This window comes from Nerophis lumbriciformis, linkage group LG21, assembly GCF_033978685.3.
Source record: "Nerophis lumbriciformis linkage group LG21, RoL_Nlum_v2.1, whole genome shotgun sequence".
Lineage (NCBI taxonomy): Eukaryota > Metazoa > Chordata > Actinopteri > Syngnathiformes > Syngnathidae > Nerophis > Nerophis lumbriciformis.
Genome location: NC_084568.2, coordinates 25765461 through 25782177, shown reverse-complemented (window position 1 = coordinate 25782177; position 16717 = coordinate 25765461). Strand labels below are relative to the sequence as shown.

The window sequence follows — 16717 nt, the reverse complement described above, 5'->3', positions numbered from 1 at the left end:
AAGACCTTCTGGAGGAAAGTTCTGTGGTCAGATGAAACAAAAATTAAGGAGTTATCTCACCTTCTGAGTAGCCTCTGATTTACTAATGGTTTCTAATGTTGTAAAAATATGTAGAATAAATATTAAATTTCAACATTTCTGTCAACGAAGATTTGCTTCAGCCTGCGACACATAGTAATTTTGATAGTAGGCTATTATAGCTAATATAGACACTTACATCATGTGTTGCCTTCTTTATAAGACTTATATATGGCTTTTAATTTTTTGTGGCTCGAGACAGTCTTTTTTTTTGTATTTTTGGTACAATATGGCTCTTTCAACATTGTGGGTTGCCGACCCCTGCTCTAGGATATCACGGTCGCGCCAATCCATGCAAATTCAACCAATCCCCGCTATATATGATATAATAATGTTTAATTATCATCTCCTTATTGCTAAAAGAGCTCAACGGTCGTCCTCTCGCATAACTCAGACCTGTTTCTGGTTCCTGTGTATGATGCTAAGCCTTCTGGGTAATGCTGTATATGAACATTTTGCAACACACTGGCGTCTTAACTTCCTCGTTTACATGTATTTTATATATTTATTTAATCTTTACTTATCCAAACACGTTTTGAACATAAAACATGCGCGGGGAGTGTCTGCCACTTGTCGACGACAGAGCAGACATGAGACAATAAGGTATGAGGGGCCGTTAGGGACATTATTCAGAATTACCTCTTACATACACTACTGAAATGCTCTCACATAAACAACTGAAATCCTTTTCTTTTATACACACTACTGAAATGTTCTCACATACACTACTGAAATACTCTTACGTACACTACTGAAATGCTCTCACATACACTACTGAAACACTCTTATAGACACTACTGAAATGCTCTTACATACACTACTGAAATGCTCTTATAAACACTACTGAAACGCTCTTATAAACACTACTGAAATGCTCTTATAAACACTACTGAAATGCTCTTACATACACTACTGAAACACTCTTATAAACACTACTGAAATGCTCTTACATACACTACTAAAATGCTCTTACATACACTACTGAATCACTCTTATAAACACTACTGAAACACTCTTACCTACACTACTGAAACACTCTTACCTACACTACTGAAACACTCTTACATACACTACCGAAACACTCTTATAAACACTACTGAAATGCTCTTACATACACAACTGAAATGCTCTTACATACACTACTGAAACACTCTTATAAACACACTTACTAGTGTGTGTGAGTGATGTTGCATTCCGGTTCCGGTCACCAATAATCCCTGCCCCTTTTCAGACAAGTTTTTTATTTTTTTTATTTTAAAGCCAAGTTGTGGACAAAATGTCTGCCGACAAGTAGCTTAACCGTGGCGGGAGCTCCACTTCATAATTTGAGGGCTTCAGCGGAGAATATAAGAACACTTTCAATGCAACAAGGGTCGGGCTGCCGCCATGGGTTGCCCCTGCAGGATGCGGCACCTGAGCGGCCACACAGCGGTCCTTTCTCCTCCCGACAGCCAAGCAGCCTGGAGCAAATGTTCCATTGCGAGTTTACACCGCACACATGCAACGTTTCAGCTCATGGACATTGGGGAATTTTTTTGTGGTCCCCTTTATTTAGAAAAGTACCGGTACCAAAATATTAGTATCGGGACAACACTAGTTCCGTGATTCCATGAAATATTGCGACCGAGAAGGATGGACCAACAGAAATGTTACACTGTAAATTCCGGACTATAAGTCAAAACATTTTTTTTCCCCACACCTCGAACCCTGCGGCTTATTAAATGGTGCAGCTAATTTAATGTTTTGTTTTTTTCCCACTAATTGCCACAATGTATGTTCACTATTTTATTTAAGGCCAAAATTGTTCTTTGATTGCAATAATAAACTTATGTTTATTGTACCCTAAATAGTTTAGTTAAAACAAAAAGCCAATAATGACATTTTAATGGTGCCCTTTATTTAGAAGAGTTGTAAGTCAAGATCTATATACCTTTCTTTTTCCTTTTCTTTAATGTCAATAAGGATACAATGTTATGCAGAGGTTGACTTATAACACTTTTAAAGACAAATGGTACAATTTATAGTCGGATTTCTGTGTAAGTATATTATAATATATATATATATATATATATATATATATATATATATGTATATATATATTTATATATAATAATAATAATAATAATAATAACTGGGATTTATATAGCGCTTTTCTAAGTACCCAAAGTCGCTTTACATGTAGAACCCATCAATCATTCACACCTGGTGGTGGTAAGCTAATTTCATAGCCACAGCTGCCCCGGGGTAGACTGACGGAAGCGTGGCTGCAATTTGCGCCAACGGCCCCTCCGACCACCACCTATCATTCATCATTCAATTCACCGGTGTGAGTGGCACCGGGGGCAAAGGGTGAAGTGTCCCGCCCAAGGACACAACGGCAGCGATTTTTTTTTTTTTTTTTTTTTTTTTGGATGGTAAGAGGCGGGGAGCGAACCTGCAACCCTCAGGTTTCTGGCACGGTTGCTCTACCCACTACGCCATGCCGCCCCTAATATATATATATATATATATATATATATATATATATATATATATATATATATATATATATATATATATATATATATATATATATATATATACAGTATATATACATATAGATTGTATTATGTGGCGTATTATACAATAAATAATTACATTTATTTACATATTTATTTTGAACGGTACCATCCGGCCATTGTAGTCGAGGTCACCTGCTGTCAGTGCAGTATATCCTCCCGAGAACCAGTAAAAATCTTATTTTTTCTCTAGAATTAGTAATTTGGCAAAATAAATACATCAAAAGCAAAGGTCCATTGCAGGTTCTTTGAAGGACATGCTCTTTAAAGACCTGCTGCAAAAACAAAAGAAACAGGAGAGAACAAAAATTCCAGATGTGTTTTTCTTCTTTATTATGCTGTAAAAGACTCCATCATCATCATAAAAGACGCCATGAGAACACAAAACTCGGTGAAGTCGATAACGCCATCCCCATTGGAATCCAGAGATTCAAAGAAGCTCTTCTTCTTGTCGGCGTCCTTGACCTACGCAAGTAAAAAGCAGAAAGTCAAAAGCCGAAAACGGTTTTAGCATTGTGATGTGTTTTTTTTCTTCTTTTCTCACATCCATGCAGCAGTCTTTGCGAAGCATTTCAGCAAAATCTCCCTTGGTTATAGTTTTGGGGTCTCCACTTTTCTTTGCATGCTCATAGAAGCATTCCTGGAGCAGGACCATTCCACATATTAGCTTCGGTGGCTGGGACATGTTGGCTGTCAATAAAAAGCATAGCTCACTCCACTGCAGTTAGAAAGTAACACGCTTTTGAAGAGTGCGGTTTATTCTTAGTATATAAATACATATTTTAAAGAATTTTGGAATGAATCTACTGCACTTACCAAAGTTGTCTGGATTTCAGTGTCGTTCAAAATGCTGCTGCAGATGTCAATGGAGGACAGCAAGAATACACCTCTCAGACCTCTTATATTGCACATGAGGACACACCCTCACCCCGGACACCGCCTCACCTGATACTTGCGAAACACGTGACTTGTGGTTTCGCGTTGAGCAATCACAAGACCCAACCTGTGCAGGGTGTTTTGTAAAGTAAGGTTGCGTCTCTACAGGCAGACTACGCCTATGCGTATAGGGCCTCAGCTTCCAACAAACGCCACACGTTGAGTATTAACGTCACGTCCAAATGAGCGAGGAGACTTTTAGAAGGCGTTGAAACACACGTGTGCTGCATGATCAAAAACGATCTCTGTTCCGCATACACAGCAGGGGAATGCATGGCAATTTTAGCCATGACGTCATTTCCGAAGGCGGCACTGAAGGGAACATGGCGAGCAACAGCAAGAAAGGGCCATAGCAAGCTCTCTTTTTATTATTATTATTTTTTGTTGTTGTATTTTTTTTATTTTTTTGTTTGAACTATTAAATGAACCTAAAATATTGGACACAAGCTTGTCAAGCTTATGAGATGCGATGCAATGCAAGTTAAAGTACCACTGATAGTCACTAGGTGTGGTGAAATTACTCACTGCATTCGACCCATCCCCTTGTTCCACCCCCTAGAAGGTGAGGGGAGCAGTGAGCAGCAGTGAGCAACAGCGGAGGCAGCGCTCGGGAATCATTTTGGTGATTTAAGCCCCAATTCCAACCCTTGATGCTGAGTGCTAAGCAGGGAGGTAATGGGTCCCATTTTTATAGTCTTTGGTATGACTCGGCCGGGGTTGGAACTCACAACCTACCGATCTCAGGGCGGACACTCTAACCACAAGGCCACTGAACAAGCATAAGCCACTGTGGCACTATTGTTAATTTTTAAATATTTTTATGTTATTTCTTATAAATGGCTGTGATGATAATGTAAATGAGGGATTTCTAATCACTGCTATGTTGGAATTCTTATTAATATTGATACTGTTGTTGATACTATTCATTTTTGTTTGACTACTTTTGGATTGTTTTGTGTCATGTTTGTGTGTCTTCTCGGTTGATTGCTATTCTGGATGTTGCTGGGCCGGGTTTGGTTTTGGAATTGGAATTGTATTATTATGGTAGTATTGTGTATGATTTTGTTGGACTGATTAATTTTAAAAAAGCCCTATTTTTATCAATGTAGAGCGAAAGTATAAGCATATTTGCGCTTAAAAATGCAGTAAGTGCTTTCATTATATTGAAAGCCGGCGTTGATTGCAATCAAACTTTTTAAGGGGGAAAATGATGGTATCATTAGACTGAGGTCAATCCTAACTCCTCCCTAAAGCTGTACGCACAGTTAAGACAGAGTTTTGAATCTCATACTGGTGATGTGCGATATTTTCTTTCTAATCCGATACCAAGTAAATTTCAGGCTGGTATAGGGGATACCGATCCGATACCGATATTTTGTGCAAATAGAAGTAACGTGTAGGGATGGGAATCAAAAAACGGTTCTTATTCAGAACCGGTTACCAGTGTATCAATTCTTTGGAATCGCTTGCCATTTTTTCAAACGGTTTTTCTTATTGATTCTTCCGGGTGGGGATAATGTTATTACCGTATTTTCCGCACTATAAGGCGCACCTAAAAACCACAATTTTTCTCAAAAGCTGACAGTGCGCCTTATAACCCGGTGCGCTTTATTACGATTAATTTTCATAAAGTTTCGATCTCGCAACTTCGGTAAACAGCCGCCATCTTTTTTCCCGGTAGAACAGGAAGCGCTTCTTCTTCTACGCAAGCAACCGCCAAGGAAAGCACCCGCCCCCATAGAACAGGAAGCGCTTCTTCTTCTACCCGCCCCCGGAAGAAGAAGAAAAAACGCGCGGATATCACCGTACGTTTCATTTCCTGTTTACATCTGTAAAGACCACAAAATGGCTCCTACTAAGCGATCCGGTTCATAAAAAGACGCAATCTCTCCATCCGCACACGGATTACTACCGTATTTCACAGCAACTGAACCGCACTGTGGAACGGGAGCACGTACGGTGAATATTCGCACCACAGGGAATGAGAAGTCGTCCTTCACTGTGGTTCTAGCTTGCCATGCTAATGGCCAGAAACTTCCTCCCATGGTGATATTCAAAAGGAAGACCTTGCCAAAAGAGACCTTTCCAGCCGGCGTCATCATAAAAGCTAACTCGAAGGGATGGATGGATGAAGAAAAGATGAGCGAGTGGTTAAGGGAAGTTTACGCGAAGAGGCCGGGTGGCTTTTTTCACACAGCTCCGAAGGCGAACACACCTTCACTAAGACGGGCAGACAGCCTCGGACGACATACGCCAACATTTGCCAGTGGATCGTAAATGCCTGGGCAGATATTTCGGTCACAACTGTGGTCCGAGCTTTCCGGAAGGCAGGATTCACAGAACAACAGCGACACTGACTCCCGATGACTTCTACGAGACGGAACCGGCCATTTTGGATACCACGCTTGCGCAACTTTTCAATTCGGACACCGAAGACGAAGAATTCGAAGGATTTACGAATGAAGAATAACTTCAGAAGGTGAGCGCTATGTTTATTTTGTGTGTTGTGACATTAACGTTCGAGCAACATTATGTTACTATTGCTCTACACCATTTTGAATTTTACTATGTTTGTGATTGCACATTTGCGTACATTTTGGGACAGAGTTGTTAGAACGCTGGTTTTCAATATATTATTAAAGTTTGACTGAACTATCTGACTGTTTTTTTGACATTCACTTTAGCGCAGCGTTTTTTTGACATTCACTTTAGCGCAGCGTAGGCGCGGCTTATAGTCCGGGGCGGCTTATTGGTGGACAAAATTATGAAATATGTAATTCATAGAAGGTGCGGCTAATAATCCGGTGCGCCTTATAGTGCGGAAAATACGGTACCAGTGACGTGCAGTCAGGGAAGGCAGGTGAGGCGGGGCCTCACGTGCCATCATGGAAAGAAAAAAAATGTAAAAAGAAAAAAAGATAATTAAATTGTTATATGTATCCAGTGATTATACTATAAAGTTATTTTCCATTTAACTTCACCAGTTTTAGATTATTTTTATTCAAAATCGCTGAATTTTCACATTTGCCGTTCAAATACTGAGAAGAGACTTGCGGTAAGTCACCAGCCAGTTGAGGCACGTCACTGAGTTGAGCCTCACCATGGATTGCGCAATGACTCGGCTAACTGCTGGCCTGCTGTGCAGTGAGACCGTATTGCTATATTAATTATATTTTACATTTCCATAGTTTAGTTAGCTGAGGTATATAATGTACAGTGTATTTTGTCAACAACTGTATGTGTGTAACGTATTTCTTGTACTGAGCAATCATAAAACTGCTGCGAAGACGCACTGTGTGAGGCTCGTAGTAATCCCGCCTCCTGGTGGTAGAGGGCGGGAGTGATCCCAGGGATCATTCTTGCGACTACTCGGCTGCAGAAGAAGTGACAACAAGCAGCAACAGTTAGCAGCGATCGTTTATTTTTTATTTTTGCCTGGACTATTAACATGGAGGATTACATATCTAAAATAAAACAGTTTTCTAAACTGGACTTTCAATCGAAGCAGGAGGTAATACTTAAAGGAAGATCTCCATCGAGACAGAGAGACTTTTAAAACTGAAGAAAGATAAGGAAGACTTCAATAAACAAGTTATCGATGCTTTTGTTCAAAAGGAGCTGCGCATGGACTTCATTTATAAGTAAAGGTAAGACCATAATAACATTTTTTTTAATTAAATGTGCTTTTTTGTGTGCTACAGTTTGTATGTGTAAAGTTAAAGTTAAGTTAAAGTACCAATGGTTGTCACACACACTATGTGTGGTGAAATTTGTCTTATGCATTTGACCCATCCCCTTGCTCACCCACTGGGAGGTGAGGGGAGCAGTGGGCAGCAGCGACGCCGCGCCCGGGAATCATTTTTGGTGATTTAACCCCCAATTCCAACCCTTGATGCTGAGTGCCAAGCAGGGAAGAATGCTGGTATGAGCTTTTAAACATAACCCGTTAACTGCTGCCAATCAAATGGTAAATAAGATACTCTTTAGGGTTCATATGTTTGTAAATCTGACTGTGATGAAGTCAGTGCCTCACCAGCCATGAACCTCACCACACTTCACTGGTCATTACACAACGTGCGTAGTGACGTCAGAGCGCGAAATGGCGATGCCCGTGTGGCAGACTTTTGAATGGTCTCTTTGACGAAAAACATTGACACTCCACTTCTAAGACCCTGTCTACATTAAGCCGGATAACCAATCAATCAATCAATCAATGTTTATTTATATAGCCCTAAATCACAAGTGTCTCAAAGGGCTGCACAAGCCACAACGACATCCTCGGTACAAAGCCCACATAAGGGCAAGGAAAAACTCACCCCAGTGGGACGTCGATGTGAATGACTATGAGAAACCTTGGAGAGGACCGCATATGTGGGTAACCCCCCCCCTCTAGGGGAGACCGAAAGCAATGGATGTCGAGTGGGTCTGACATAATATTGTGAGAGTCCAGTCCATAGTGGATCCAACATAATAGTAAGAGTCCAGTCCATAGTGGGGCCAGCAGGACACCATCCCGAGCGGAGACGGGTCAGCAGCGCAGAGATGTTCCCAGCCGATGCACAGGCGAGCGGTCCACCCCGGGTCCCGACTCTGGACAGCCAGCACTTCATCCATGGCCACCGGACCTGTGCCCCCCCCCCCCCTTCACAAGGAAAAGGGGAGCAGAGGAGAAAAGAAAAGAAACAGCAGATAACTAATTAAACGAATAATTATTCAGCCTAAGCCCCGTTTCAGCCACACTAAATCATCGTTTAAGGTTCCCCTCCTTGGATACTTTTTTACACGGGTAAGTGCGCCGTGTATTTCTTGAATCTCCGGATCTTAGCTTGGTATGGACTCATTGATCCCTTACAATCTGAGTTCAGAGAGGAAGTGACAGCAGAAAGACCGCGCCCCACACAGGAAGTGACGTCAGAAAGAACGCGCCACAGCCAGCTTCATAATAAAGCGGTTTCGTAACTCGGAAGTAACCACTGGAAATATGGAGGCGAGTCATCCAGACATGCCGTGTTTCTCCTTCCGTCTGTACAGACGCTTGTGGAAATAAAACATGAATACCTTAAGAGAAAGCGTTTGCAGCTATTTGGGATACAACACTTCTCAGACGGCAAGAGAACTTTCGAATGTCCAGGTCAGCTGTGATTCTACTTACCAAAAAAATGTGTCCATTTGTCGAAGGAGAGAAAACAAGAATGCGGGCTCCCATCATGGATGTGATAAAAAAAAAGGTAGCCTGTGCTTTGTATTACCTGGCCGTCGAGACAAGACTACAGAAAACGGCGAATGCTTTTGGACTGGCAAAGCAGACTGTATCAGTTATTGTCCGCCATGTCTAAATCCAGAGTATATAAAGTCCCCAAAAAACGAATGGGCAATGAAGGTGAAGGCAAAAGAATGAGGAGTGTCCTGACCAGATTTCTAGATCCCTAAATTGATTGATGTAAAATGTTCTTTATCACAGTGTTTTTCAACCTTTTTTGAGCCAAGGCACATTTTTTGCGTTAAAAAAATCCGGAGGCACACCACCAGCAGAAATCATAAACTCAGTTGACAGTTAAAAGTCATTGTCGCTATTGTTGGATCTGACTTTAAAGCATAACCAAGCATGCATCAATATAGCTCTTGTCTCAAAGTAGGTGTACTGTCACGACCTGTCACATCATGCCATGACTTATTTGGAGTTTTTCGCTGTTTTCCTGTGTGTAGTGTTGTAGTTCTTGTCTTGCGCTCCTATTTTGGTGGCTTTTTTTCTTTTTTTGGTATTTTCCTGTAGCAGCTTATCTTCCTTTGAGCGATATTTCCCGCATCTACTTTGTTTTAGCAATCAAGAATATTTCAGTTGTTTTTATCCTTCTTTGTGGGGACATTGTTGATTGTCATGTCATGTTCGGATGTACACTGTGGACACCGTCTTTGCTCCACAGTAAGTTTTTGCTGTTGTCCAGCATTCTGTTTTTGTTTACTTTGTAGCCAGTTCAGTTTTAGTTTTGTTCTGCATAGCCTTCCCTAAGCTTCAATGCCTTTTATTTAGGGCACTCACCTTTTGTTTATTTTTGGTTTAAGCATAAGACACCTTTTTACCTGCATTTACAAAGCAATTAGCTACCGGCTTCCACCTACTGATATTGAAGAGTATTACACGGTTACTCTGCCGAGCTCTAGACAGCACCGACACTCAACAACAACACATAGTTTGGAGACTATAATTACTGGTTTGCAAAAAATGTTTTTAACCCAAATATGAGAAATTAGATAATCTCCCACGGCACACAGACTGTATCTCACGGCACACTTGTGTGTGCGGCACAGTGGTTGAAAAACACTGCTTTATCACATTGTTTACTTTCACATGCCCATTAAATATTTAATTAATTTATGATGTCTCAGGTGTGATTCACCTTTCGGTGGTAACTAGTAATCTAACGCGTTATTTTTTATATTCAGTAACTCAGTTACCGTTACTACATGATGCGTTTCTGCGTTATTTTACGTAATTTTTTACGTAGTATCGGCTAAAAACAGAAGATCTGAGTGTGTTTTATTGCAGCGCTGCAGTGTCGTTTTTACGAATCTTCTTGTGTCACAAACCGGAGGCTCGCTCTGTGTGTGTCTGGGTGTGGTTGTGGTTGTGGGTGTGGGGAGGGGAAGCGGGGGGGGGGGGGGGGGGGGGGGTTGCGCAATACAACGCAAACCGTGTTCTGTGGTTACTTTTTGGTTGGCCAAGCGGACGTGACAACAGGCTGTCCTCACTCAGGTCCGCACGGACCTGGAGGGGGCATGCCTTAAGTCCGGCTAGAAATCGGGAGAAATTCGGGAGAATGGTTGTCACTGAAATTCGGGAGGGTTGGCAAGTATGAGATATTCTCACTTCTTTTCTTTGGTCGAGCACAAAGAAAAGAACATTTTAGTTAAATGTAAGTTGTGTCTTGGATCAAAGATCCCGTCTACTGCCCAAAACAACAATTAAAATCTGCCTGATTAGGCTTTGTCACGTGTGCCTTCCTTAGGTGAAGCCAGGTTTACAGCTATGTTGTTATTATGCTGTGTGTTACTTATGTATGTTATGTTGCAGCTATTTCAAATAGTTTTGTCAATTTGTTCTGGCCTGAAAAAAATTGGCCCTTTGAAACATATCTTTGTCTTTGTGTGTTGTATGTAGACCACATTGCTTAGCAGAGTTCAGTGATGCAAATGCATGTCAAGTTGATCAAAACATTGTATTATTCTCCAGTGCAATAACAGTACTGAAATGAAGACTAAAAGGGCATTAATGGGAGCTTTTTAAAAAAGGGAAGTAAATAGTTACTTTTCACAGTAACGCATTACTTTTTGGTGTAAGCAACTGAGTTAGTAACTGAGTTACTTTTGAAATAAAGTAACTAGTAACTGTAACGAGTTACTGGTTTTCAGTAACTAACCCAACACTGCACAACACTGGATATTGTTCAGATAAGTTAAATTTAAGAACTTGAACACAAGGCAACACTGGAGGTGACTATGACGTGCGCATTTTTCGCGCATGCGTACTAGGTCGCAATGCGCCGGCGGATGGAGGGGGGCGGGGGTCCTAAACGACCATTGTGTGTGTGTGGACAATGATAAGGTTAGGTGACAACTGGACGGAACCAAAGAAAAATATGTACATACATATTATTTTGCCAAAAAAAAACAAGCAGGATTTGAGAAGGTTCACACACGGACAAAAAAAATTAAAATTTTGAATAGCACTTTTTCACTCAGCTACACCCGGGTGCAGCAAACACTCTTCAGCTGACTATATTTGACAAGAAAAGATTGCAACAGCGCTACTTGTAACAATTATTAGGCTGCTATTTCATCAAGAGGAGGACATGAGAGCAATATGCTGAAACATTTGAACTCAGCATGCAATAATTATAAATGAAAGTGGCCAGCATGTCATTTGAATGCAACAGGTACTAACTAACACCTCCTATCATGTTAGCGCTATTATTTGTTACATTGAAATGAAGCCCTTCTCATTTAGATGTGCATGACGAGTGACAGATTCTGGCTGGCTCCAAGGCGGGCAGCTCCTGCTCCAGCGACTAAGTCTGTGGTCAAAAGTTAGCATTTTCGGTAGGTGAGTGTTCAATTGTGGTCAGAGAAAACCTGCATGTTTTCCTGCAACTTCTGTCATTATATTATACAGGTGAAACTCAAAAAGTCCACTCGTGTCGGCAAATAACTTCAAATTTGAAACTAAAATGGGAAGTGAGTTATGTCAAGCCTTTATTTGTTATAATTCTGATTATCATGGCAACCCACTCAGTGGTCTAGTGGTTGGAGTGTCCGCCCTGAGATCGGTAGGTTGTGAGTTCAAACCCTGGCCGAGTCATACCAAAGACTATGAAAATGGGACCCATTACCTCCCTGCTTAGCACTCAGCATCAAAGGTTGGAATTGGGGGTTAAATCACTAAAATGATCCCCGGCCGCGGCCACTGCTCCCCTCACCTCCCACGGGTTGATCAAGGGTGATGGGTCAAATGCAGAGAATAATTTCGCCACACCTAGTGTGTGTGTGACAATCATTGGTACTTTAACTTTAACTTACAGTTTTTAAAATCTTGCATTTTCTGAGACTTTCAAGTCAAAGTTTTAAAAAACTGTAAGCCATAATCATCAACATTATACCCATATATATATATATAGGCTTGACATATCTCATGTTGCATGTAATAAGTTTATATCACATGTTACTAAATGTTACATTCTCGTGTAATTTGCACATGATTAAATTCTATAGAAGAATATTAATTTCTTATATTTTTTTTACAAAAAAGTTGTTTTTTTCTCCTATACTTTGTATGTGCCTCTTGATACCTCACTGTAGGCTTTGTAAGGTAATGTTACCTCTAAACTAGACTAAATGCTAATGCTAATCAACCCTTTGTTTCTGTTTTTTCTCCAAATAAGAATCGATAAGACAACCGTTAAGGAACCGAATGGTTAAGCAGAATTGCAATTGGAATCGGAACCGGAAAAATCTTATCAATTCCCATCCCTACTGTCTAAAATTTTCAAAGTTGTGTATTTTCAAAAGTAACATTTCCATCTAAAAAACAACAGTAAAAATGTAAGAAAAAAAGAGCCAACAATCGGAATGTAAAAAAAGCTGACTTTTTAAAACTAATAATTAATAATGATATACTGAGCCACTTATAACTCAAACCTTTGTCTTTAGATACATATAATATCTGTTTTTATTCTTATTTTTTAGAAATAAAAAAAACTATTAAAATGGCCCCTCCTACTTGACTTTTCAGTATGCGGCCCTTGGTGGAAAAAGTTTAGACACCCCTGATCTAAAATATTAGCAGCTCTCAAAATAAAAATAAAATATACTTAAATTATAAACAAAGTTTAGTTAGTTAATTTAAAAAAATATATACTAACTTTTAAATTAATTAGAAAAAAATACCACAACCATAATAAAGACTGTTAAATGTGTAACTGAACATTAATATTTTCGGACAGGCAGAATTTTTGGCACACTAGGTTGTGCAGTTACACAATCGTATTATTATATATTTTTTTATTCTATTCTTACATGGGGGAAAAAACAATGGCAAAAATGTATGAAAAAAGAGCAAAAAAAATTGGTATGTAATGAGAAAAAGCTGAAATGTTCTAATAATCAATAATAACATACTTAGTCACCTATATAAATAGCTGAAACAATATCTGTTTTTAGCATTTTTTTTTTTTACAAAAAAATGTAAATATGGCTCCCTCATACTTTGACGTTGCATTTTGTGGCCCTTGGTGGAAAAAGTTGAACCAAAAGTATCAAAAGTTAATTTGATTTGAGGATTGATATTACAGCATAAAGATCTGTTATCGGTGGTATCGATATTCGAGTATCGACCTGCACATTACTATCTCATACCCTGATTTTTCAAAAGTGTATGATTTTAAAAATGTCATATTATGATTTTTTTTGTTTTACATTTAAAACACTTCCTTGTGGGCTACATAAAATACTATTGTGTTTTTTTGGTCAAAATGTTGCATAGATGATGTTTTACAGATCGTCTTCAAGCCGCTTTCTGACCTTCAGGATGCGCCGTTTTGTGGGCGGTCTCATTTAAGTGCCTCCACCTCAACTGCGTCTTCTCCACGTTATAGTTTTTAGCGCTTTCATAGCCAGTCTACCAACAGATTATGTTTGCACCATACGTTACTTTGTTTTAGAAATGTCCGAGCAAGTCTGCTCCACAACAAGAGGATGAAGAAAGAGAAGCTTATTGATTACAGCGCCAGGCTACAATGGCGGACCCCACAAAGCATTTTGGGTAAATATCTACCAGATACAATTGGGAAAAATGTCACCAAATGGGAAAATTCCAAATGGCTCGTGTGCAAAACTGTTTTTTAAAAATCACCATCATGCCTCTATAGTTTGATTTAAAAAGTCCAGAGTTTACACAGATTACAAATATGCAACAGCCGGTACCAAAAGGTAAGACAATTTGGTTTTGCATAAAAGGGACCCTTTAAGGACAAAAGAATACATTTGGGTGTGGGCAAGATTAGGAACTGACTGAGTTGCTTGCAGCGTGACCCCCAAGATGCAGAGACGACCAGCGGAATTAAGGTGAAAGTATATTTAATGAATGCAAATTGAAACTAGTGCAGCTCGGGAGTGCACAAAAAAGGCTACGCCTGAGGTGGTGGCAAAAATGTTTAGATGTTTAGATAACATGAGCGTAGCAAGTGCACAAAACACAACAAAACGTGTTCAAAGGACAGGGCTGCCATATAAAGAACCACTCTGATTGACAACCAAGAACAGGTATGTCCTGATTGCCTATCTGCACTCAGTGGCAGACAAGGCAAATGCCACACATGAAGTGGAAACTCTGCAATGGAAATAACACCAAAACAGTAAAATAGTAAACCTCAGCTCAAACAGCCATGAAGAGTCATGACACAAGTAGCAAAAACGCGTATACAAGTTTTTAAAGTACCCATGTTCGGGTGGAAATGGCCTAAGTCAGCCCAAGGAAGAGGAGACAAAAACAGAGAAGAGTAATCAGACACCTTGGGGACTTGATGACAAGGCGCATACAGACAAGGAGTCATTAAAAAAAAAACATCTACCGAAATATACGGTCTATAAGTTGCTATTTTTCCATTCCGTGTTGAACTTTTCATGAGCTTAAAGGCCTACTGAAATGCGATGTTCCTATTTAAACGGGGATAGCAGGTCCATTCTATGTGTCATACTAGATCATTTCGCGATATTGCCATATTTTTGCTGAAAGGATTTAGTAGAGAACATCGATAATAAAGGTCGCAACTTTTGGTCGCTGATAAAAAAGCCTTGCTTGTACCGGAAGTAGCAGACGAGTAGCGTGACGTCACAGGTTGTGGAGCTCCTCACATCTGCACATTGTTTACAATCATGGCCACCAGCAGCGAGAGCGATTCGGACCGAGAAAGCGACGATTTCCCCATTAATTTGAGCGAGGATGAAAGATTTGTGGATGAGGAAAGTGAGAGTGAAGGACTAGAGGGCAGTGGGAGCGATTCAGATAGGGAAGATGCTGTGAGAGGCGGGTGGGACCTGATATTCAGCTGGGAATGACTAAAACAGTGAATAAACACAAGACATATATAGACTCTATTAGCCACAACACAACCAGGGTTATATTTAATATGCCACAAATTAATCCCGCATAACAAACACCTCCCCCCTCCCGTCCATATAACCTGCCAATACAACTCAAACACCTGCACAACACACTCAATCCCACAGCCCAAAGTACCGTTCACCTCCCCAAAGTTCGTACAGCACATATATTTCCCCAAAGTCCCCAAAGTTACGCAGGTGACATGCACAAAGCGGCACGCACGTACGGGCAAGTGATCAAATGTTTGGAAGCCGGAGCTGCATGCGTACTCACAGTACTGCGTCTGCGCATCCAACTCAAAGTCCTCCTGGTAAGAGTCTCTGTTGTCCCAGTTCTCCACAGGCCAATGGTAAAGCTTGACTGTCATCTTTTTGGAATGTAAACAATGAAACACCGGCTGTGTTTGTGTCGCTGCAGTCGGCTGCAATACACCGCTTCCCACCTAAAGCTTTCTTCTTTGCTGTCTCCATTGTTCATTGAACAAATTGCAAAAGATTCACCAACACAGATGTCCAGAATACTGTGGAATTTTGCGATGAAAACAGACGACTTAATAGCTGGCCACCATGCTGTCCCAAAATGTCCTTTTACAATCCGTGACATCACGCACAGGCGTCATCATACCGAGACGTTTTCAGCAGGATATTTCGTGCAAAATTTAAAATTGCACTTTGGCATGTGTTGCAATGTTAAGATTTCATCATTGATGTATAACCTATCAGACTACATGGTCGGTAGTAGTGGGTTTCAATAGACCTTTAACATGCCGACAGTACATTTATCCTAGTCATATCGACTACCCCGCCTTCCGCCCGAATGCAGCTGAGATAGGCTCCAGCCCCCCCCGCAACCCCGAAAGCGACAAGCGGTAGAAAATGGATGGATGGATATCAAATCAATTGGTCACATTAAATCAAACGCCATTTAGTACGTTAAGGACTCACCCTCGTTATGGAGAATAAATGACAAAACGCACTCGATGCAGCCCCAAAGCCTAAGGCCAAAAATGTAAATCCACCACCACTAACGCCGAAGACGACGACTTCAGCCGTTTCAGCGAGCGGAACGAAGAGAAGGACGCAGACCGAGCTCAAAGAGTTCTCCGGTTGACAAACTTTTAGATTGCGCCAAATATGCTTCTGTGTGAGAACCATGTCTGTGTGTCAGAATCAGAATCAGCTTTATTGTCATTACGCAAGGTAACGAGATTGAGGCCATTCCATACAGTGCGATGTGTGCATGCTAGAAAAACAATGTGCAAATATATAAAAATATAAAAAATGTAGAAGTGCAATGAATATGGTGTGAAATGAATATATACATGAAAAACAAAAAAAACAAAAAACAGGGTGGTTGGTGGAATGGGTTATTGCACCGAAGAGAAGGCAGTTATGAGGGACCCTTCATTCATTCATTTTTTGTCCTGCTGGTGGCCATTTTGTGCTTGCTCGTATTTAAGAGATTGAGAAAGCAGACAAGTTTTTAGTTG

The 16717-nt window shown here is 40.4% G+C and overlaps 1 long non-coding RNA gene across 1 annotated transcript; it reads right to left on the bottom strand.

Moving 5' to 3' along the window:
• Positions 1 to 2945: 2945 nt before the first annotated feature.
• On the bottom strand, positions 2946 to 3609 carry LOC133621345 (uncharacterized). Its single transcript, XR_012051067.1, has 3 exons — positions 3453 to 3609; positions 3181 to 3326; positions 2946 to 3101 (listed from the first exon to the last, which is right to left on the bottom strand). It is a non-coding gene; the product is annotated as an uncharacterized lncRNA (long non-coding RNA).
• Between the last annotated feature and the right edge of the window lie 13108 nt (positions 3610 to 16717).